General features: G+C 38.8%; 1 protein-coding gene across 4 annotated transcripts in view; it reads right to left on the bottom strand.

The window, feature by feature from the left end:
• The window catches only part of UBXN2A (UBX domain protein 2A), a 905,003-nt gene that overhangs the window by 214,130 nt on the left and 666,423 nt on the right, over positions 1-24,450 (bottom strand). The gene's annotated exons all lie outside the window — the stretch shown is intronic.

Below are 24,450 nucleotides of genomic sequence, written 5' to 3'. Positions count from 1 at the left end.
TATATCTTTTATTCTTGAACTGTATTTCAGGAATTTGAGAAGGTATTTTCGATTGGTTAATGATTTGAGCTAATGCCCTTGATGGTGTTTGAATATGTTTAGCATATCTTGCCAACATTTTATGTTCATGGAACGACAACCTGCTATTCTGGATCAAAAAAAGATCTTTTTGACATCTTAATAGTTCCGTTTCTGTTTGTCTGTTATAATTCCGAATTAAATCTTGATCTAATGTCTTAATTTTAGCCTCCAGTCTTTGCACATCTCTAGTTTGTATTCTTTTATAGTACATAGCTTTTTGAAGAAAAATTCCTCTTATGTGTGCTTTAGTTGTCGCCCACTCAATATCAGGTGTTTGTTGCTGTTTGGATAAATTAACTAATAGGAGATTGAAAATAACTTGAATTTCCTGGATTATATCTTCTTTATTTAATAAATTTGGATTTAGAGACCAATTGTAACCCCTGTGCGGCAAACTATTTCTAAGGTCTTTAGCAAAACTTAATGTAATTTTAGAGTGGTCTGATAAGTAACGAGCTTGTATAGATACAAAGGGATCTAAATTAATTAGTATTTCTGAAATCAAGAAAAAATCTATTCTAGACCACATATTGTGACAAGTTGAATAGAATGTGAAATTATTTGTGTTAAGCTGATTGTTTGCATATTTAAAAGGATCATAAAGTCAACTTTAAGTTCTCTTAATGCTATTACTGCTTGATTATTAAATGACCTATGTGAACTTGATTTATCCAGTTTAGGATCTTGATAGGCATTACAGTCACCTCCTATGATTATAGAATAGTTGTTATATTGATTTAAAATAGGATAAAGTGATGCTATGAAAGACTGTTGATTATTACATGGTGCATATACATTAAGAAGTAAAATAGGTTTATCATAAAGGGTGAAAGAAAGAATCATGTAGCACCATCTTCCCTCTATCTATTTTAGAGTCTAGAATTTTTCCTTGGTATTGTTTTTTTATAACTATCGCAACCCACGCACTATTAGTTTTACCTTCCGAGGCTATAACCTCTCTAATCCATTTTTTTTCCTTAATAACTGCCCACTGATCATTGGTCAAATGGGTTTCTTGAAATAAAATAAAGCATACCCTAGCTTGCAGAAATAAATGAAGAAATAGTTTCTTCTTTTTCAAGTTCTGGAGCCCTTTAGTATTCCATGAGTCTATTTCCCACATATTAAAATCTTTAATTTACTTAAGTGTACTTTAAATTGGACAAAATATGATAAATTCGAATATATTTTCAATATGTATATACTATGGAAGCATTCTTGAAATCCCGTCCCATACCAGTGCCAACCCACTAAACCCCTGGACCAGGACATATATAGGTTTTTCACATTACTAAGCACTGCACGGGTTAATATCATTGACAAATACGTGTTCTTCAAATTAAAATATGTAACATATATAACATGCAAAGAACCTATATATACTACAACTAAGTCTACAAAGCCTAACCTATACATTCCCTATTAAACACTGCTAATCATTAACATCTCTTGTTCTATCTATTTACTTGAATATGTCAAGGAAAAAAGGTCATAACAACATATATAAGTATTATCATTCCTCTCAATTTAATCTCAAATGTCTACTTTAATGTTAATAGTTTGTTGTGTCTCACTAAGAATATTCTTAAAGTAATAAAACTGATAGGTTTATGTAATATATAAGTAACATTGCTCGAGATTATATATAAATCCATATTTAAACCTAAAGAACTCAAATATGAGACACTATTCAGTGTTATAAAATACAGTAATCAACGTGTAATCAGTCTACAATGTCTTCTATCACTTAGAAAAAGAATAAATAACCACTTCACTTTCATAACTGAATCCTTCGTTGTTTATACATTTCCAGATTTAACCTGAAATAACTAATATCAATAAAAAGTGTGAGGGTTTGACCTTCAATTTATTGACTATCGTAGTTATATGGTTACATGACCCATAGTAATATAGCAACCATATTCATCATTAATCCCAGTATATTAGTTAGTTATATGTAAGTCGTTTCTATTCAGGGACTCAGTAAACCAGATTATATACCTAAAAAGACATTCTATATTGCATGTGTTAACAACTTAATTTAAAATTAACCTAATAACAGATCAAACCCTCCCACTATTAACTTTCAGGTATTAGTACCTGGTCTAATTACTCTTATATATGCTTCGTGTTTCCTATGTAACTATATATACTTGCATAGATTAAATGTGTGATTTGGGTTAACTAAAAACGTTTCTATGTGCTTATAATGTTAAAAAATATTGTTATTACAGTTCAATTTACATTTTTCTTTCTCGGACAGATTTTTTCAGATTTCCAACCCTGAAAACCTGCCTCCGACTTCACGATGGGGGATCCTTTAAACGGACGGACTTCCGGATGCGCCACATCAATACCGGACCGTCATCAGCAACAAAAGCATTTCTTGTTTCTTTGTGGGAAAATACAGTTCGTGAAGGCTATAAAACCTCGGAAATACCTCGCAAATGACCAGGAACTGTAAAACAAGGTTCTTATCTGATCAACAAGAGGCCTGGTGCACTAAAATCTAGAACAAAAGACTAAGAAGCCTCGAGTTACAGCAAAAGACAAATCCGACCTCTGGTGTTATGCCAGTCGCAACGGAGGGCCAGATTAACTTTCTGAAGCAGGCAGAGACTTGAAAACCTTCAAAAAGGTAGATTTTGCTTCTTTTTTTGTTGAAATAGAGTATTTGGAGCCATCAACTGTAAATATTAGTGTGTTAGGATACTTCATTTGAAATTTAATTTGTTTTTCAATGAGAAACTTGCAGTATGAAGATAATGCTTGTCTGGCTTGTCTTATTTGCAGAGGCAAGTCCTGAGCCAAAGAAACTTTATTATTGTTCCACATAACGAAGCCTCCATTCTTTTTTACAGTTAGTATTATTTTGTTTACATCTTGGTAATTGAGAATTTTAACATACACTGGTCTTGGTATATTCGAAGCCTGTGATTCCCTCAAAGCTCTATGGGCTCTCTCTATTATTATTAGTTTAGCCATATCACAGTCATTGAATAGTGTTGTAAATATTTGTGTGATGGATGGAATTAAATCATTGTACTGAATAGTTTCTGGTATACCTCTGATAATTATATTATTTCTCCTGGATGTCGCCTCCAGATCCACAATTTTAGCTTGCATAGATTGAATATCCAGTACATGTGTATCAGCTTTTTTGGCAAGCAATGTTATTTTGTCTTCATTCTCAGATATTCTAGCTTCAGTTTTATCCATTCTTTCGAGGATTTGAGTACAGGAAATGCCAAAGGATTGTACTTGGTTAGATAGCTCTTTCAAAGCTTCTTGAATAGGTAACAAAGCAGTTTTGATATCTTCCATGTTCGCCAGTTGGTCTGGTTTATTTTTGTTCCCTGGTTTTAGATATTCCTGTTGTTTTGTAATTTTCTGCCTTTTCGAAGTTAAATCTTTTTCTGGTGATTGAAGTTCTGACAGTTTGGTTTTTGCTGTTGTTGTATCCATGTTTTTGCCTTCTTTTGACATTATACATCAGTACTGCAATTTACTATAGCTTGATAGTAGATAGGCCAAGTTTGCTGAACAGACAGTTCTTTTGTTTGATACTCTCTTCAGAGACCGTCAATCAGTTATAATCCAGTTAAATTCTTTAATTTCCCCAGGTTCATTCACCTCTCAAAAGATACTTGAATGGAGTAGATTTATTTTATCCAAAAATTGTTGTTAAATAGTTCGTAGTATAGTTTCAGGGTTGGATTTTCCTCAGGATATATGAAGAGATGTAGATTTGCAGTGTTCACAGAATGTCAGCCATCTCTGAATCAGGTTTAAAGTCTTGAGCTGGCTGTGTAGAATCAGATTGTCTCGCTGGCTGAGCAGGTGAGGAATTTGTGGCAAAATCCATGGTGGGCCCTGGGCCATGTTCCTTAAAATTGGATACCAATGTTGGCGTGGCCAGTCTGGTGCAACGAGAATCATTTGTGGCATCTCTAATCTGACTTTCAGCAGTACCTTTGCTAGTAGAGGAAGTGGAGGGAAGGCATACACTGTTAATGTTTTCCAACTGAATGAGAGAGCGTCCACTTTCCAAGCTAGTGGATGGAAGGTCCTTGTGCAAAATTTTTGAAGTTGGTGGTTATGGGGGCTTGCAAACAGATCTATGTCTGGGCATTGCCATTTTTGAGTTATCATTGCAAATACTTGTGGATCTAATTTCCATTCGTGTGGATCTACGATGTTTCTGCTTAGGTCGTCTGCCAATGTGTTTTTCTTTCCTGGCAGGAATTCTGCTTGTAAGTGAACCTGGTAAGACAGTGCAGTGTTCCACAAGGTCATTGCTTGCCTACATAGAGGGTAGGAATGTGTGCCCCCTTGCTTGTTTATGTACCACATAACTGTGGTGTTGTCTGTCCTTATTAGTAGTTGTCCTGGGTGTAGAAGGTCCTTGAAAGCTGTTAGGGCATTCTGCACTGCTAGCATTTCTTTTTGATTGATATGCAGGTGTCTCTGATCTGTAGTCCATTTGCCCTGAATGCACTGTCCTGCCATGTGTGCTCCCCAGGCATAGTCCGATGCATCTGTTGTCATAGTTTGTCTGGCTGTGGGTAAGGTGAAAGGCTGACCCTTGTTGAGGTGACATGCCTGTGCCCACAGTAGAAACTCCTGTTGTAGGCAGGGAATGAGTGGAATCATTGTTTCCAAGCTGTGGCTGTACTGAGTCCATACACTTTTCAGGTACCATTGTAATTTCCTCATATGCAGTTTTGCAAATGGTATTAGTAGCATGCCAGATGCCATGATTCCCAAGGCCGGCAGAATTTTTCTTGCAGGGAGTTGGGTCTTTGTTGCCATTATTTTGAAATATTGAAACAGCTGTCGTTTGTCTGACGTGAGATAAGCCATCTGGGCCGTTGTATTCAAACTGGCACCCAGGAATGTTATGTTTTGTGAGGGCACTAGTTTTGATTTCTTTTCATTTACTGTGTACCCTAGGCAACTTAGAAGGTGTTTGACAAATGCCAGATGCTGTAAAAGAATGTCCTTGCTTTCTGCTTGAATAGGACAGTTGTCCAGGTATGGGTATATTTGAATTCCTCTTTGTCTGCAGTAGTGCCAGGCATTTTGTGAAGACCCTGGGCACAGTAGATAAGCCAAAGGGCAGTGCAGAGAATTGATAATGTGTTGAACCTGCAATGAAGCGGAGGTATCTTCTGCAATTTTGTCTGATAGGGACATGCAGGCATGCCTCCTTGAGGTCCAAAGTGACTAGCCAAGCATTCTTGCCCAGCATGGGAAGAAGCTGCTGTAGTGTTATAGCATCTTGAATTTTGGTACTTGCAGATAGGTGTTCAGAATTGAAAGATCCAGAATGGGTCTCTCCATGCTTTGTCCTTTCTTGGAACTAGGAAGAGTCTTGAGTAAAATCCTTGTCCCTGCTCCTGTGTAGGTACCTGTTGAATGGCTCTCATGTTCATGAGAGCTGTAATTTGTTTTTGTGCCTCTGCCCATTGATTTGGTGGCAGGTTTGGCATTCCTTTGATCCTTGGTAAGGTATGAAAGTGGAATCTGTATCCTTGAGAGACAATGTTTAGAACCCATTTGTTTTTTGTGATGATGTGCCAGTTGTCTGCAAAAAATGCTAGTTTTCCTCCCAAGGGTGTTGCCAGGAGAGATTTGCTTGGTAGTTTGAGTCATTGTGTCTGCCTTCTGCTAGCTTGGGGCCTGTCTTCTCCTCCTTTCTGGGTAGCAGAACCCCATTGGCGAGGTTTGTAAGGGCCCTGTGACTGACATCTGCCACTTGGGCATCTGTATTTGCCCCTCTGTGATCTGTCTGAAGCTGGAAAGGACCAATTTTTTGTTGGCCAATTTCTGCTGAAGCGAGGGGGTTGTACCTGCAAGAAATCCTTGACCGTCTGCATAGATTTAGCCTTATCCTCCATTTTCTTTAAAACCTCATCTGCTTTGACACCAAATAATACATCCTGTTGTAAAGGTGCATTTAATAATTTTGCTTTAACATGGTCAGGGAGGGTTTGCTCTTTTAACCAAGCATGTCTACGAATGACTGAGCCAGTAACAGCTGCTCTACAGGAAGCTTCCAGTGAATCAAATCCGCATTGTAAAGTATGCCTGCTCACCTGTTCAGCTGCATGCAACAGATCCTGCATTTCCTTGAATTCAGGCTGTTCTGAGTGTGTGCTCATTTTTTGTTTTAACTGAGACATCAGGAATTGTTGATATTTCAACATGTGAAACTGGCAATTTAATGCTCTCATAGCCAGAGTTGCAGAGGTGTATATTTTCTTTCCCCATCTATCTAGGGTTCTGGAATCTCTTTCAGAGGGCACAGGATTTTTAGCCACAGAAGCCTTTGCTCCCTTAGGACCCTGGGATATGGTTTCTGGGTCAGCTACTGGGCTTTATTAAAGGAATTTGTGTGAGTCAGGTACTCTGTAGTATCTGTCTGGTTTGGCTGGAGCAGGAGGTAGAGAGTCTGGATTTAAACTAGACTCCAAGTAGACATCATCCACAATATCTAAAACAGGAGGGATAGCAAGAGGTCTGTGCTGGGGTAATAAAAGGAACTCTCGGAGCCTTTTCTTAGAATCTGAGTAATCCTGGCCTTCCCAGTGGAAATGTTCCCTCATGGTATGTAATGTTTCCCCAAAGGAGTAGTCTTCAGGGGGAGATGCTGAGGGAATAGAGTCTTCAGCATCAGAGTCCTCATGAGGTGGAAAAGTGTAATCCTGTTCCTCAGAAGAATCTGAGGAGAGAGAAACCTGGTCAGAGGATGCATAATTCTCCTCTTGTCTTGGTCTTTTATCAGGAGGAGGATGGGAACCCCTGATAAGGGTAATTAAATCTTCAGCCATCTTAAACATCTGTTTCTTAGGCATGGGGTCTTGACCTGTAGACTGATTAACAGTTTTCCTAGGTTTTAAAGGAGTTTTAAGCTTAGAATAAGATTTAATGGTGAGTGTAGTCGGTCTGAAGACACCTTCTGCAACCGAAGGTGTTTCCTTTGACCGGTGTCTAAATCTGCTCCGGTGTCGGTAGATGGCTGCGTCGGCCTACTAGACTCCGCTTGGGAGTTAGCAGCTGTCTGGGGTTCCAGCTCTGCGGTCGTCAAAAGCTGCGTAGGCGCCTCACTGAAAACTGGAGGACCGGCGACAGGCCCAGCTCAGGCCTCAGGGTCTGGCTTTTTCCTAGGCTGCCTGTCCTTATCCTTATGTTTTTTATGAATTGCTGTCGTCGGCTGCTCCGACGGCATGATATAATTGAATTTCCTACCAAAGTAATGCTGTGCGAAGTCAAAACGGCGTTTGATAGTGTGTTTATTAAACCTAGCGCAAAACCGACAACCTGTGACATCGTGGTCTGGGCCTAGGCAAGGAATACAATAGGAATGGAAGTCCTTATGAGGTATTTGCTTCCCACAAGAAATGCAATTGTTAACTTTTTCTGACATCGGACTGAGGCAAGAAAATGTTCCCCAATGGGGTACTTAGCTTTATTGAAGACTTCGGAGTGAAATTCAAATCGAAAATCTCAGGTGTCGGCCGACCGGCACTTGCGAACTGCTTCTGCTTCAGGCACCACGCGGCAAGAAAGACTGAAGAAAATGGCGTTGGATGCCTCTTATATACCCTGACGCACTGACGTCAGGAAAGAAGCGACAGCAACCGACGCCGGACCAAGACTTTGGAATTCGGGCAGACTGCGGGACCGCTTGACGGCAGGATAACCCAAGTGTGATGACTGCAGCAGGGTAACACGATGAACATCACACTGCACAAGAGGGGGTACCCAGTGTTGGCGTGGCCAGTCTAGTGCAATCAATATCGTCCTTGGTTTGTCCTGTTTGATCTTTAGCATTACTTTAGAGAGGAGAGGCAGAGGAGGAAAGGCATAAATTGACAGGTTTTTCCAGCTGAAGGACAGAGCATCCACTTTCCAAGCTTGTTTGTGGGGAGTCCTTGTGCAAAATTTGTCCAATTGGTAGTTCTGGGGGGAGGCAAACAGGTCTATATCTGGGATCCCCCATTTGTTTGTCAACCTTGTCATCACAATAAACAAAACATGCTGGAGGGATAGGTTCCTGACCCAGAGACTCCCCAGACTCTGGAATAGATTGCCCATACATGTCAAGCAGAGTGCCTCTTTGGACCTCTTCAAGAGGAACCTTGACGATTGGATGGGAGAAAGGAAATTCACCCCAGGGATCACGTCAGTCGCCCTGCTAGACAGGGGTCCAGGAAAGTAAATAATGTGGGAAGAAATAGCCAGGGAATTGTTATGGCTAGGCTTGTATAGGCCCTAGGGCTGATAGCCTAGTACCAACCTATGAACCTATGTTGAAAATCTTTGGTTCCAGTTTCCACTCGTGTGGGTCCATAAAGTTTCTGCTTAGTCCGACTGCCAGTGTATTTAGTTTTCCTGGCAGGAATTGAGCTTGTAGATGTACTTGGTAGCTCAAGGCTGTGCTCCATAATGCCATGGCTAGTCTGCAGAGGGGGTAAGAATGGGTACCCTCCCTCCGCTTGTTTATGTACCACATACCAGTGGTGTTGTCCGTCTTTACCATTAATTGTCCTAGAAGAATGTGGTCCTTGAAGGCTGTCAGAGCATTCTGTACAGCTAACATTTGTTTTTGGTTGATATGCAAGTGTATTTGACTTGGGCTCCATTTGCCCTGAATGCACCTCCCTGCCAGGTGACCCCCCCCCCCCCATGCAAAGTCTGACGCATCTGTTTTTAGGGTTTGGGCAGCAGGGAGTAGAGTGAATGGCAGTCCCTTGTTTTGGTGGCAAGCCTCTGCCCACCAAAGAAACTCTAGGCGTAGGCAAGGTATGATAGGAATCATTGCTTCTAGATCCTGAGAAAGTTGACACCATAGGCTTTTTAGATATTATGCAGTCTTGCATATGGAATTAGAAGAATGCAGGAGGCCATGAACCTCAAGGCTTGCAGTATTTACCTTGCAGATAGCAGGGTTTTTGTGGCCACTAGTTTGAAGCAGGTTGTCAAATGAATGTGTTTCTCTGGTGTGAGGAAAGCCATCTGGGAAGTTGTATTCAAGCTTTCTCCCAGGAATATAATTTGTTGACAGCGTACCAGATGCGATTTCTTTTTGTTTATGGTGTACCCCAGACAAGTTAGCATCCTTTGTACAAAGGTCAGATGATTCAAAAGTATGTCCTGGCTTTCTGCATGAATTAGACAATCGTCCAGATATGGACAGATTTGAATATTTCTTTGCCTGCAAAATGCAATGACTGGAGTTAGGCACTTTGTGAATACCCTGGGTGCAGTAGATAAGCCAAAGGGCAGTGCAGAAAACTGATGCGTGTAGCCTGCTTTGAAGCGAAGGCATCTTCTGCAAGATTCCCTGATTGGGACGTGCAGGTATGCTTCCTTTAAATCTAGTGTTGCCAACCAGGCATCTTTTCCTAGAATAGGAAGCAACTGGAGAAGAGTCAGCATCTTGAATTTTGGAATCACCAAAAGGTGTTTAGAGGAGACAGGTCCAGGATAGGATGCCATGAATGGTCTTTTCTGGGTATCAGGAAAAGTCTTGAGTAGAAACCTTGTCCCTTTTCCTCTTCTGGTACAGTCTGAATTGCACTTATGCTTAAAAGAGAGAGTACTTGCTTTTGAGCCTCTGCCTACTGATTTGAGGGTAGATCTGGCCAACCGTTTGGGGTTGGTAACGTGTGGAAGTGAAATCTGTATCCTTGGGGCACTATGTTTAAAACCCATTTGTCCTGGGTAATGAGCTCCCAGTTTTTTGCATGTAGGGCAATCTTTCCCCCCAAAGGGGCAGTCAGTTCAGAAGTGCTTGGACGTAAGTGGCAAGAGCTGAATTTACAATTCAGCTCTAAATACATTGAACTGTTAATAGACTTTTTCTTACCTATAGAAACTGAACTTAAAACAGAAATAGTTGCTATAGAATCTAAAATATCTGAGAAATTCCCAGTCGAATTGACTCTGAATAAAATGAGTCAGTTACATGAAAATATATCATCATATGAAAGGAGATTACAGAATATCAAGTTATCGAAACTAAATAGGGATAAATCGGACTTTACTAAAAATAATGTGTTTTCTTGGCCGAGAGACTCTATAAATAGATTAGTTCAACAGAACTCTAATTCCATTGGTATGGCATCTAGTAGGACACAAGTCTCTGTAACACACTCATCTACTTCCAGTCCTAGTTCCAGTAATGCGAACGAAGCAACAGTTTTGCTGCCTACACACGTGGATATGGAATGTACTGAATCTTTGGTTCAAGCTACGGTACCAACTTCTTTTGCATCTGTCGTTAATGGGGAAAAGTCCACATTAAACAAAGGAACCAATCGGTCAATGGAGCGACAACCTAATTCAAATAATACAGGTATGGCGTTTGGCATTAATAGACAAGATAATTCTGATGAAGCTAGCATATTTTTAGAAAACCCCAAACAAGGAGAGTTTCAACTAAAAACAGCTCTGCCATTCAAGACTCGTATCAGTAGCAACTCGAATGCAGGAAAGGTATCCAGAGTAAATCAAATAGACAGAACTGTGCATTACCCGAAAAAGAGAAGAATGTAACATCAGACTTGATTATAAATATCTCTTCGTTTACACTAAGTAATGAGCAGATTAATTTGTTGAACAAAGGGTTATCGTTTATACCTGCCAGAAAGGCAGAGTTAACGGAAATGTTAAAAGATTTAAAACTGCTTGGTAGGAATTTGTCACTAAAAAGCTTATTTCCTAATAATACTGAGACTATGAATTTCACATATAAGCAGCCTAGCACTTTTATACCTCCTACTCCATTAGGTGTACAGAGATTTCTAGATATATGTGAGAATGCTTTTAGAGATTTGAATACCTTGGATTCAAGCAGTTATTTCTTTCATAATTTAACATCAGAAGAATATAGAGCTGTATTTGAATTGAAAAATCTACACTCTAATTATAAAGCAAGTAGATAAGGGTGGCAGAATTGTTTTGTTAGATAAAGATTTATATGCGAGACAAATGCACACTTTATTGTTAGATACATGTACTTATCAACCCATAACTAAATTAGCCGTAAACGCTATTATTGATAAGGTTTCTTTTTTATTATTTGACTTATTGATTACTGGACTGATTGATGAATCTCTTTTTAAATACTTTACAGTGCAGAAACCACTAGTACCAAGAATATATGGACTGCCTAAAATCCATAAGGATTTGCTTGTTCCACCTATACATCCGATCGTTTCAGGGGCAGGCTGGTGCACTGAACCCTTATCTATATTTGTAGAGGGTAATTTACATGGCTTTTTAGATAATTGTTACACAGTTCTTAGGGATACCAAAATGTTCTTGCAATGGTTATATAATAGAATAGAAACTCTTGATAAGAATGAAGATTATGTGTTCCTTACACTTGATATTGAGTCTCTCTTTACTAATATACCCAATTCATGGGGAGTAGAAAAAATAAGGGAGTTTTTGACAGTTGATAAGAGTCTTACAACTAATAAGATTCTTTTAATTTGCACTTTGCTAGAAATTATACTAGAGAATAATGTGGTCACATTTCAAGAACAGTTCTTCCTTCAACAAGTTGGAATGGCAATGGGCACTTCGTGTGCAAATAGCTACGCCAACTTATCTTTGGTCTGTTGGGAAGAACAACATATTCTTTCTACTCAGAACCCATTTTTTGATCAGGTACTCTGGTACGTACGTTTCGTGGACGATGTCTTTATGTTATGGAGAGGCAATGGTACAGATATTACAAGATTTATTGACTATCTTCATAATACTACAGATTTTTTGAGGTTTACATTTCATTTTTCTGATACATGCATTAATTTTCTTGATGTAAATGTCTCTAAAGTTGAATTAAGACAAATTAAGACAAGCATTTATTATAAGCCTACTAGAAAAAATACATGCCTTCATAAAACTAGCATGCATCCTAGGCACATCCCTAGAAACGTACTAAAGGGGCAAGTGTATAGGACACTACGCTTACATAATAGAGACCAAGATGCAACAGATGCTCTGTGTAACCTCAAAACTGAATTTTTAGAGAGGGGTTACTCGAGCACAGAAATTAATAATACAATATCAGATGCATGGAGCTTAAGACATACGAGATGTAAACCATACATGAATTCTGAAGACACTGTTAGAAATATTAGTGATACTGGAGCAACTGACAGTAACTTTAGAGTAGTGTTTCAGTTTGCGAACAATATTAACCAGTATACAGACGTAGTTAAGAAAAACTGGCACTTATTACATGAAGTACCTGGTCTAATTTCATACATTGGTGATGTCCCAAAATTTAGTTTTAGGAATAATAATTCATTAAAGCAACATTTTTGCAATAATGAGAGACTTCGTACAACCAATTTCTCCAGAAGACAAGGCACGTTTCCATGCAGAAACTGTAGTGCTTGCAAGTATATTTTTACTAAAAATAAGTACTGTCATCCTACTAGACATTTTACATTATATACTAAGCAGTATTATGACTGTAGAAGCACTGATGTTGTTTATTTTAGTTTTTGCCTAATATGCTCAGTTTTTTATATAGGCAAAACAAATAGAATGTTCAAGGAGAAGATCTTAGAACATATGAGGGACATAAATAATCAGAAAAATTCTAATGCTTTAGCAAACCATGTCATGACCACAGATCATTCTCATTCATTTAAATTTTTTGTTCTGCAGCATGTGCAAAGGACCAGTAGGGGAGGGGATATAGAAAATGTAACTGAAGAACTTGAACAGAAGTGGATAATTAAACTGAGTGCAGATAGGTATCCAGGTTTAAATGGCACCACTTCATTAGCTCCCTTTCTCAAAGCAAGACGCCTCAGACATTAATAAAAAAATATATATTTTTTATATATAATATTCTGCCATATCTTCTTAAGTTTGAATAACAGTTTTAATATGCTTTTATTAATAATTTAAATGTTTTATATGTAACTGCTTTCACTGGATCATAATTTTGTATGCATATTCCTTTAAATTTAAATTGCTTTTGAATTCTGTATGTATTTAAACTGAGTTGATTCTTATTACTATTGTCTGATGAAGCAACGTGAAGTTGTGAAAGCGCTCACTTTTTGTTCTTCTTTTCGTCAATAAATTTTACAAGCGATATAGTGCGTCACCCAGGTGCTTTATTTTATTTTACTACTTTATATACTTTTTTAGCACCTTGGTATACCGGAAGCCATTTTTCTTTTTTATATTCAATTTAGATGAGTGTCCAAATAGCTTTAAGCTAATCGAACCAGCAGGTCAAGCTCCGAGCTAAACCTGCTGGTTCGAGTAGCTTAAAGCTATTCGGAAACACGTCTAATCTACCTATATAACCCGGAAAAGTAGTAATAAAGGCCTAAAAAGTCTAGTATAAAAGGTCACATGTACTATTAATATTACACATAAACATGTTTTTTTTCAAACTATTACTAGTGATAGAAAAAAGAAAATATTTATTAAGCGTTAAAGACGCTCTCGCGTTAGGAGAGTATAACTAGAAAAAAACATTGTCTAATCATACAGAGCTCTCTGCACATCCAACTGGATCGAGCAGAAAATGAGATCAAAGCATCTGTAGATCAATTTAGGGTATTTATGGGTATGAGTCAGAGCTCTGAAACTGATGCGCTCGAGATCGGTGCAGAGGTCAGATCCCTTCAGATCTGACAATCTACATGTCTGAATGGACGAAAATGGATAACACTGAATTCTACTTTTTTGATTTCTTATCTACAATATGAAAGTATTCATGCCGCGGTGGTACGGCAGTACCGTTGTTACCTCACAGCAAGAGGTTCTCCCGTTCGATTCTCAGCTGGGCTTGGGAGAGCCTTCTGTGTGGAGTCTGTATGTTCTCCCCGCGGTTGGGTAGCATTCGAAAGACATATGTGCGTAAATGGGTGTGCCTTCGTTGAAGGTTGGGCGTCGAGCTGGCACCTCGGCGTTTCGTAAAAATCTACTGCCAGTTATTAGCAGACCGGTGTTCCGCTGTGGTGACCCCTTACCGGGAAAAGCCGAAAGACAAACAACAAACAATAACAACCTACAATATGAAAGTAGTTTCCCAATGTATCGGAAAAAAGTTAGAAAGGGATAATGGTTTATTTGGCCCGGATGATTTTGAACTTTTATATTATGTTACAGGAAAAATCTAAATTAAAGGAACTGTTTAAGCAAGAGGGAATCTCACTGTATTCACTGATGGAATAAGAAAGGAAGTTATAGATAAAAAGGATACATTTTTTTGTTCCTTTACAGGGCACTGGGAAAAAAAATTAGATGTAAGGGGATAATAAAGATACAAAGGCTGCCTTTCCAAAGGCTAGGACAATAAAATAAGTCTGTGACGGTAACAAGTAACAACAATAAACAAATAGTATTAATGGTAAAGTATTTTATGTCTTCCAAGTGATACCCATGGATTGGGAAATAGGCCCCTTTTTGTGTATAAAATAGGGCTTCATGCAAAAAAAATGGAATCTAATTTGAGCAATAATTGTAAAAAATACAGAATGGGAGTTCATAAATGTGGAAGTTGCTCACAATGTAAATACACGTATGATAAAATTATTAATATAGTAAATTTTTGTATGATACAGACAATGGTAGGGTACTTGAAAGTGTAATTCAAAAGGAACAGTTTATTTTGGCTAAAAATGACAACTGACAGAATCTTTATGTGGGAAAGGCAGAAAGAACAAGTGGAAAAGATGTATGAAGATGAATATAATATTAAGAGAAAGGGAAAAATAATGCCTTAAGTAAACTTGTAGAGGTGTGTAGATGTTTAAGATTTTTTTGTGTGTGTGTTAGAAAAAATAGACCATAATTCAAGAGATGGGCCATGGGAATCAAAAATACAATTCTATGAATTCATTTGGCAGCTGAAATTAGCCGCAGATACCCCCGCATGTGTTAATGATAATAAAAAAAACATAAAACATGACTGTAGTTGTTTTTTTTAATTGACAGCTGCAAGGCTTTAAATGAAAGTGCAAACCTGTATAGTTATATTTCTGAGTGGTAATGTACTTAGGTGTAGGTAGTACATTAATATTTTTAATAGTAGCTTGTAACTCTAATTTTTATTATTTCATCTACTTTGTGTTTAATAATGTGACACACAGGGACTTCTGTGCAACAAAAACATATAGTGTTAGTGATTTGGTAACAAATACATTTTTAATGCTTGTTCTGAGTCAACTAATTGAATGGTAGTTGTGGGTAAGTGTATTCAAACATTTGATTGAATGTTGCTGTTTTGAAGAAATCCATAGAGGATGAAAGCACAAACCACACCAAGTTTCTAATGGTGTCCACAGCTTGCAGCCTACTTTCAAATTCTTACAACTACTGTAGACAAATGTTTTGGTCATAAAATAGTATTTTTGACTGAGTCCTCACAACAGCTCCTAAAAGCATTATACAGGCAGGTGTCAAAGCGGACTCTCTTAATGATCATTTGGTAAGTCCCCACACACCATATGTGGCAAATTCTATAAGGTGCATAGGTTATGCTAATAAAAAATATGGGAAAGTTATATGTCAACAATTTTATTCAGATTTTGAGATCATCTGAAGCTCATGCTGGCTGCCCGAGAATTTAAGCAATAAATGCTCTTCACTTCCACACAACCCTCTTGAATGTCTTCCACAATATGACTGCTTTATGAAGGAGTGTCCGGCTAAAAAATGCAATGGATTACTCTCCAAATACATGTCAAGATGCCCCACTGGGACCATCTCTGGTCTATCAAACTTCATTCCATACTTGACATTTATATAGTTAAATTTTGCACATCTTAAAACCCCAACAAAATGTAATACTTACCATTTAAATGAATGTCTAAACTGCCACAGCACTAAGTGGTAAAAATCTTAAAATTGTGGAAAAGTACTGACAAGCTGCTTAAACCTAGTTATGACTTCACTCCTTAGCTCACTCACATAAATGATAATAAGGTTTAAGACTTAATTTGGAATGCCTTTACATGACATTGTAAAAACAAAATTTAAGAACAGCAGCTTAAAGACCATCTTGCATCCAACAGCATGAGTTTTTTGTTTCTTCACTCTTCAGCAAGTCAAGGGTCAGCACTTAAAAATGTCATACATTGCTAGGCTGTACGCTTTCATTTTATTAACTCATATTTCTCTTGGACAGCATAGTGACCATATTTTCTGCAGACAGTTAACATGCATCTCACATGTATGTGTAAGGCAGAAGTGAAACAGCTGTTATAAAATGCAATATGATTAACACATAAGAATGGCTTGTAGATGCACGCACTATGACTACAGGCCTGGAGCATCTTCGTTTGAAAATCTCTGGAGTCTATCCAGCTCTTCCATGACATCAGCAGTACACACTAGGATTCTGTGGAGGTGGTACTGCTTTTAAATATGACCAAAAATTCCTCAGTCTCCAAAAGGAATGGCTGAGTAAACAGCCCTCCATTCCAATATCAGGGGCTCTACACAGTTGGTGACAGTTTGAAAAATATCAGTCACCCTATGACAGACGATACCTTGACTACTATCCTGACCCCCCCCCCCCCCATAGCATTAACAGGGTTGATAAGTTCACCTCAGCCACTCTTATGCATGGTTGGTAAGTGGAATGGACTGCATACTGCCATCTACCATCGAGACAAGTGTGTGTGTGTGTGTGTGTGGGGGGGGGGGGGGGGGCAGGCCAGAGTCACCCAGCCTATATGGTCCCAGACTGTCACAGTTGTCTCCACACTTCCTGTCCTAGCTCCATCACCTCCTTCAGGTAAGTTCTGCACTGGAGGGGGATGCAGTGTACCCGCTAGTGCTGGTCGCCAGTCAGGAGCTGGCAGAGCTTGTGGGAGAGATAAAGAGGAGACTGGATGCCCACATCAGCCAAACGGAGACAATGTTACTAAGACTCATTGAGTAGCATCCCTGGCCAGAGCTGACTCCACCTTTTGAAGCAGGACCCAGTGGTGATGGTTCTCTGGTTGACAAGTAATCTCCTGTTGGATCTAAGCTGGCAGAAACTGCTTCCTTGAACATCCATTCCTGTTCCCCTCCCTTCTGTGACTGTGCCAATCCCTGAATGTTGTACAGTCCTCCCCCTCACCATTATCTTCCATCTGCTTCTCTGACGTCTCCTTCACTACTGTATTCCCACATCATGTCAGTCATGCATCTCTTTCCCCGCAACCTAGCTCTTACTTCCTGGACTTCCTTCTCCAGCATTCTCTTGTTAAAAAGTGCACCTGTCCCACAAAAAAAACTAAATAATACTCCAACTCAAACCTTTCAACTTCCAAGAAATTTAACTGTGTTACACAACTGGCTTCAACAGTTCATCATAAAAGGTGTATTTTTCTGATAATCATTGTGGACTTCAGTCATTACATAATTACAACTATTGCAGTTCATCAAGATTACTGAGCTAAGAAGTTGAGCTATACACTCCTATCCCACCTCCATCCTGTTCACTCGTTATTTGCTCACATTGTGTTCTACCCTCAGTTTGCTTCCTCCCTTTAATTTCTGTCCTACATTCTCATTTCCAACCTACAGTCTGATAAAAAAGATAAACAACACACACACACACACACACACACACACACACACACAGAAACAGAGCTTATTAAAAATCTTTCTGTTGTCATTGTGTAAGAGTTGGCAGACAGCAACATCAATGTCAATATATAATTACAGAGAAATGACATTTATATAGCAAAGATAGAGAGAAATCTTTCTCATGCATGGATATTATCATGAGTCATGCAAATGAGCTAAGCTTCGATGCATGTCACCAAGCAATTAAGAAATTAATAAATAAGTTAACAGTTTCACTGTAATGGCTTCCATGTCTCACTGAAGGAATGTGTACATTGTCAATGCACTTGAGTGTAGAGTGTTAATCCCCTCAGGGAGGTATGTTGTTTTACAATTAGGTTTTCAGGCTGCAATTGTATTCCATTCCCTTGCCTCTGTGGCATACTGCCTAATGCTCTTGTTCAGAGAATGACAGTGGCAAAGGTTCAAATCCATTCAAGTGCTTTTGGCTTTTTTTTGTTAGATGTTTCATTTACCTTAAAACTGTGTTTTACTGATACCTTCCCTATGAGAGCATCTGTGGCCTAACTACCCAATGCCCTGGTTCAGGGAATACAGGGAATATGAGTGACAAAGACATGGATTCAAATCCATTCAGCTATATTTCTCTTTTCTTGGTACCATGTCTTCCATTCCCCTGAAATGAACATTGTTATCATCATTATGTAAATTCTGTCAGGGAGTTTGGCACTTTCTAACTAAATTTATTTATGGATTCATCTAGCACTGCTGAGTTAAAAAGTTGAGATATGCTGCTATCCCACCCTCCATCACCTTACACCTTAAGGAGGTCACCTTGTGTCCTACCCTCTTTGCATGCCTCCCTTTTTCATTTCTGTTCTTTACTACATTTCCAACCTTTAATCTGCTCAAAAAATAGATAAATACCCCGATAAAGAGCTTATGAAACACAAATCATCTTTCTGTGTTCATACATTGCATGACAGGTCACAGAAAGCATCATCTATGCATAAGTACAACCAGAGAGAAATGGCACTCCTTATTCTTTGGCAAAAATTAAATCCAATCCTTGTCACTCGCTAAGATCTTGCCATCAGTCACACAAATGAGTTACTCATCACTGCTTTTGACAAAGTAAAGCTAATGCCTTTACTCTAATATTTAACTGCTTTTATGGCTCAGTGTACTCATGAAATTATTTCTGCTGTATCAATGCACTAAGTGGGGAGATTGAATTTAATTGCGAGTTGTCTACTGTTTTACAATGTTTGGTTTGCAGTCTGCTAATGTGCTACACTTCCCCTGATATATGCATGTTTTATGAACCCTCAGTCTGACTGTTTCAGTGGCTCTCCCTGCTACTGCACTGGTACACAGAATATCACTAGGAAATGCATGCCCCCCCCCCCCCCAAACTCCTTAAGGCCTATCTGTCTTTACTTGTTATCTGATGAGTTTTATGACACCTTTTAGTGTGGATCCCTTTGCTAGGAAACGCAGGATAAATTAGCATGTAGACTGAAGTGACGGGTCGACTCCCTGAGGATATCATTTTCCTTTTTTACAACATTTACATTGTAGTACCTCTGTCCATGTTTCACATTCTTCTGCATTTAAGTCTCTGTGGTTTCTGTTGCTATAGTGAAAAATCTTCTTCTCCACCCTTGGTTATGTATATTTTCCCCTTGATAGAACATTTCTTGTGTGTGTGTGTGTGTGTGTGTGTGTGTGTGTGTGTGTGTGTGTGTGTGTGTGTGTGTGTGTGTACACACATATTTTATATATATATATATATATATATATATATATTTATAAATATATATACACATATACATATATACACACACATATATGCACACGCAATGTATACATGTGTATATGGCATTATATATCTCACACACACACACACACACACACACACACACACACACACACACACACACACACACACACTACTGTACATTACAAACTGGGAGCCATTATTGAATCCCCAAATGATGTGGATACTCTACAAAAGGGCCTTACAGAAACAGATGCTTGGTGCCAAAGCCATGGGCTCAAGCTCAATGCCAAGAAATGTATAGTTATCCCTTTGGGAAAAAACATGTACCCATGAATTACCACATAGGTGGCAGTACACTAAACACTGAAAGTGTGATAAGAGTCTTAGGGACACAGGTGGACAGTGGTCTCACCTTCGATAACCACATCACCACAACAGTCAGGAAATTCTTCTATGTGGCACACCTCATCACTAAGGGCTTTTCATCCAGAAAAAAGGAGGTCATTGTCCCACTGCACTCATCCCTCATTAGACCCATTACAAAATACAACGCCCCATTTGGTATGTACCTTTCAAGACATCTGCAACAACTGGAAAGGCCGCAGAAATACCTCACTAAAAGAATCACAGGCCTAAAGCAGATGCCCTACACTGACCGCCTTAAAAAACTCCAGCTATACTCTGTCGCATATCGTCTACTCAGAGGCGATCTCTGCTTAACATACAAGGCCATGTCAAACCCAGAGCTGTTGGACATGCTACACTCAAAAAAATCCCAATCCCTCAGAGCCACATGCTCCAGGGATCTAAATCTTGTCATCACAATAAACAAAGCATGCTGGAGGGATAGGTTCCTGACCCAGAGACTCCCCAGACTCTGGAATAGACTGCACATACACGTCAAGCAGAGTGCCTCTTTGGCCCTTTTCAAAAGGAACCTTGACGATTGGATGGGAGAAAGGAAATTCACCCCAGGGATCACGTCAGTTGCCCTGCTAGACAGGGGTCCAGGGAAGTAAACAGTGTGGGAAGAAATAGCCAGGGAATTGTTATGGCTAGGCTTGTATAGGCCCTAGGGCTGATAGCCTAGTACCAACCTATGAAACTATGAACATCAACAATGTCAACATCATTTTCCCATCTGTGCTCTTGACTCATGATTTCTAAAAGATGCTTGTGCACACAGACTGTCTAAGTCAGCTGCTGTACTTTAATATGGATGTTGCTGCAGCTGTGACAAGGAGTCACTTACCTCACATAGCGGCATGGCTGCACGCATAGGTAACAAGTGTTAAAGCTCATCAAGTATACATTGCAATGGACAAATCATTTTTGAACCCCAGAAAGGTGTCATATCTAAATAAATCCGTATTCTTTCCTTACTGTCCTGAGAATGATTATTGGGACTATCCAAGATAAATGGGAAAAGTGACAGAATGAATTAACCAGAGTCTGTAAAAAGACAGGCTTGCCTGTGCATTCACAGTGATGCACTGTAATGTATTGTATTCACAAGTTTATAGAGACAATAAAGTAAACAGAGAGATGAGCATATTTCCAGACTCATGTAAGAATTAGCTTTTGTGCAGAGCCTGACTTCTGGGCAGAACAAAGACAGACAGTTAGTCCAGGACATGGTGCAAGGAAAAGTTGAGATGCAACCACTTTAGAAATAATATAAAAAATTAGATGAAGTACATCAGACGAGCTATCAGTAACTTAAAAACTAAAGACATTTTATTTATAGTATTTCTAGGTAAAGTTAAGCTCTGAACAAGTACACTAAGAAAAGCTGCTATACTGCTGACGCACAAAGATTGCAAAGTATTTTTATGTTCACAGTAGCAGCAAAGTAATTACATTTCTGCTAATCAAAAGATTCAAGGTTTGATTCCTGGCTAACTAAGCAGCTACCAGTCTGACGCACAAAAAACATGGTAACATTCAACCAGTGGCACTTTATTCCCAAGAAGTTAGTATAGGATACTAACAACAAAATCTGACTAACTGGATCTCAATAAAAAATTTCAACATTAAGAAATTTATAGATGGCTGTACAAAAACTATTATTCTCACAGAGGGCAGGACCATTGTGCACTGGAGAATGATTATACATAGTAAAGTATTACCACTTGTAACACTGTGATCACTAGGTTATTTTATGCATTGTTTTACCGAAACTGTGTAAAATATATGAATAATATCTGTGTTTTTTTTGCAAGAACAGTTACTCCTCTGAAATGACAAAGTGCATCACAGAATTAGATTTTTGTAAGAGATTTATATCAAAGTATTTTATACCGATTTCTGCAAATCCTCCTGAGGGAAAATGTCACAAGACAGGTTTCTAGTTACCATTTAGTGACATGAGAAGAAAGCTTACTGATGTATCAAAAATAGTTGCATTGAAATAAAGAGACACATAGGAAATTAGAAGCATTTGCCCACAAATACGTAGCAATGAAATGAGTGTATTGTGAGGGGAACTGGCATGAGCATAACACTCAAATGGTTTTGATATACATTAGGCTTAGCCACATGCAGTTTTAAACATGAAGGCAATTGTACAGCTACCTTTCTACTATCATTAAAAAATTCTGAGACTAGTAGTAGTAGTAAAGCTAATTACAAAATTAAATGTAATGTATCAGACAAAGCTAGGCATAAATGAATTTTCAAGCCTTTGGATTCAAATAAATAGTAACCTAGGAAATATGGCACCCTTTTAGTGGTCATAGTTCTATTGCACATGATTAATGATTTACAGAATAATTGATTCATTAAAAGATATGTGTCTTTCTTCTCTTGTAAATATGGGTGACAGTGGTTTTAATAACCTTACTGAATTCACAAAGCAAAATTATGTTGTTAGAATTCTACCAAAAGGAAAATAGCTATCATGAATACTCAGTATAATATGCTTATGTCTGGGACATTAGCAGACTGCTTTTACAGAATATACAGTATGACCAACACAGATTTTACTATCATCAAAGCTGACATTCTTTAGGCTTCTGCTTGAAAAGTAAAAGTGACACGCTTATTCTGAAAATTTTATCAGCCCAAACTATATGACTACCGCAGGAAACAAGAAGAGTGAGCTGCTTAATAGTAGCAAAGACACAACAATTCAAGCATCATTGGTTACAAAATGATGTATATATTACTTAATGGTCTATGGCCATGAAGCATGGGAAAACACTAACAGGGTATTACGTACTTTGCATGAATGAATAACAGTGCTAAAAAAAGAAGTTAATTCTTACCATCTGTGTTGTTGATCTTCATCCATTTATCACCGATGGGGTTTGGGTCCGTGCCCTTGGAACCGAGTCAGCCTTATACCAAAGCTCACGCCAGCTAAAAACTCTCGAGCTAAGAATTACCCATAATCCCCTTCTCCCTGTCACCTCAGATCGAGTTTGCCCTAACAAGTAAAAGAGGCTTTCTCCGAGCAAAAACCTTATCCAGGAAGTGGACCCAAATATCTCCCAGGAGTCTTTAGGAGGGGGAAGGAGGGTGGGACGTGATGACTGGATGAAGATCAACAACACAGACAGAACGTTATGGTAAGACAACTTCTTTATCTGATGTTGTTAATCTTCATTTCATTCATCAACGGGACAGAGTCCCCAGCTACCCTATATCAATGGGTGGCCCTATGGAAGAACATTCCTGAGCACCATTGAACCAAAGGACACCCTTCCCCTGGAGACCAGATCCAACTTGTAATGAGTGATAAAGGTATGGGGGGAAAGGGTCTATATTAGTACATCGAATGTTTAATGGCTCGAATCATTTAAGGTCGACCTTTAATGATCGAACCATTAAAATTTCGAATGTTCAGAAAAAATAAATTAAAAAAAAGAAAATCTAAAGGGTGTAGGTGGGGGGGGCAAGCCACCATGCATCCCCCACACCCCCCACTACTTAAATATACCAACTTTGAGACCACACTACACTGAAGTAAACGGAAATCTCCCCTTACGGAGATTTCCATTTATCCATTCAACATTCTGCAGTTTCGCTATTCTCATGTCAACAATGTCGGATTCGACATTGCCAACTTTCGAGAATATAATAGGTAACCAGGGGGGAGACCACATAGCTGCTGCACAGATGTCGTCCATTGAAGCTCTGGAGTGGAATGCCACAGAAGTTGCCATTGGTCTGGTGGAGTGAGCCCTGATGTTTGGCGGAACAGATTTCCTTTCTAGGTTACAAATGAAAATTATACAGTCTCTGAGCCATTTGGATAGAGTCACTTTAGAACTGACTTTCCCATTTTTGGATGAGAAAAAGAAATAAATAACTAGTTTGATTTCCTGATCGTTTTTGTTCTAAGTAAAACCTCAATTGTCTGTGAACATCCAGTAAATGTAAACAATACTCTCCCCCTTGTTGGAAAATTTAGGAAAAAACACAGACAAATCAATAATCTAATTAATGGAGAGCTCGGAAATTACTTACGGCAGGAAGGAAAGACTGGTCCGTAGTAATACTCTGTCTTTGTGAAAAATCAAATAAGGAAGCTTGGTACAAAGAGCTTGGACCTCGAAAATGCATTAGGCCAAAGTAATAGCCACCAGAAAAAGAGATCTCCAGGATAAAAACTTGATGTCTCACGTGGCTGCCAGCTCGAAGGGGGACCGTGTCAAAGATTACACAACAAACTAGAGACTCCAGGGTTCTGTGGGCTGCTTAACTGGAGGTCTTGAATGATAGATTCCTTTCAAAAAGGTTTTGCTCAAACGATTAAAGAAGAGTCACTGAAACCATTATGAAAATTCAAAATGGCAGCTAAATAAACACAAATAGTTGATGCTGCGGCACCCTCCTCGAAGAAGTGAGATAGGTGCTGGAGCACAGCAGAGATGGGTGCAGAAAAGGGATCTCGTTCTCTCTGTCTAGACCAAATTGAAAATCTTTTTCATTTGTCAGCATAAAGTTTGCTGGTGGCTGGTTTATGCGAAGCTGGAATAATGCCATGTACTTGGAGAGGAAAGATTACAATG

This window comes from Protopterus annectens, chromosome 2.part1 (genome assembly GCF_019279795.1).
Source record: "Protopterus annectens isolate FY-2018-M chromosome 2.part1, PAN1.0, whole genome shotgun sequence".
NCBI classification, from domain to species: Eukaryota; Metazoa; Chordata; order Ceratodontiformes; family Protopteridae; genus Protopterus; species Protopterus annectens.
The sequence above is the reverse complement of the archived record's forward strand: the minus strand, read 5'-3'. Positions and strand labels throughout refer to the sequence as shown.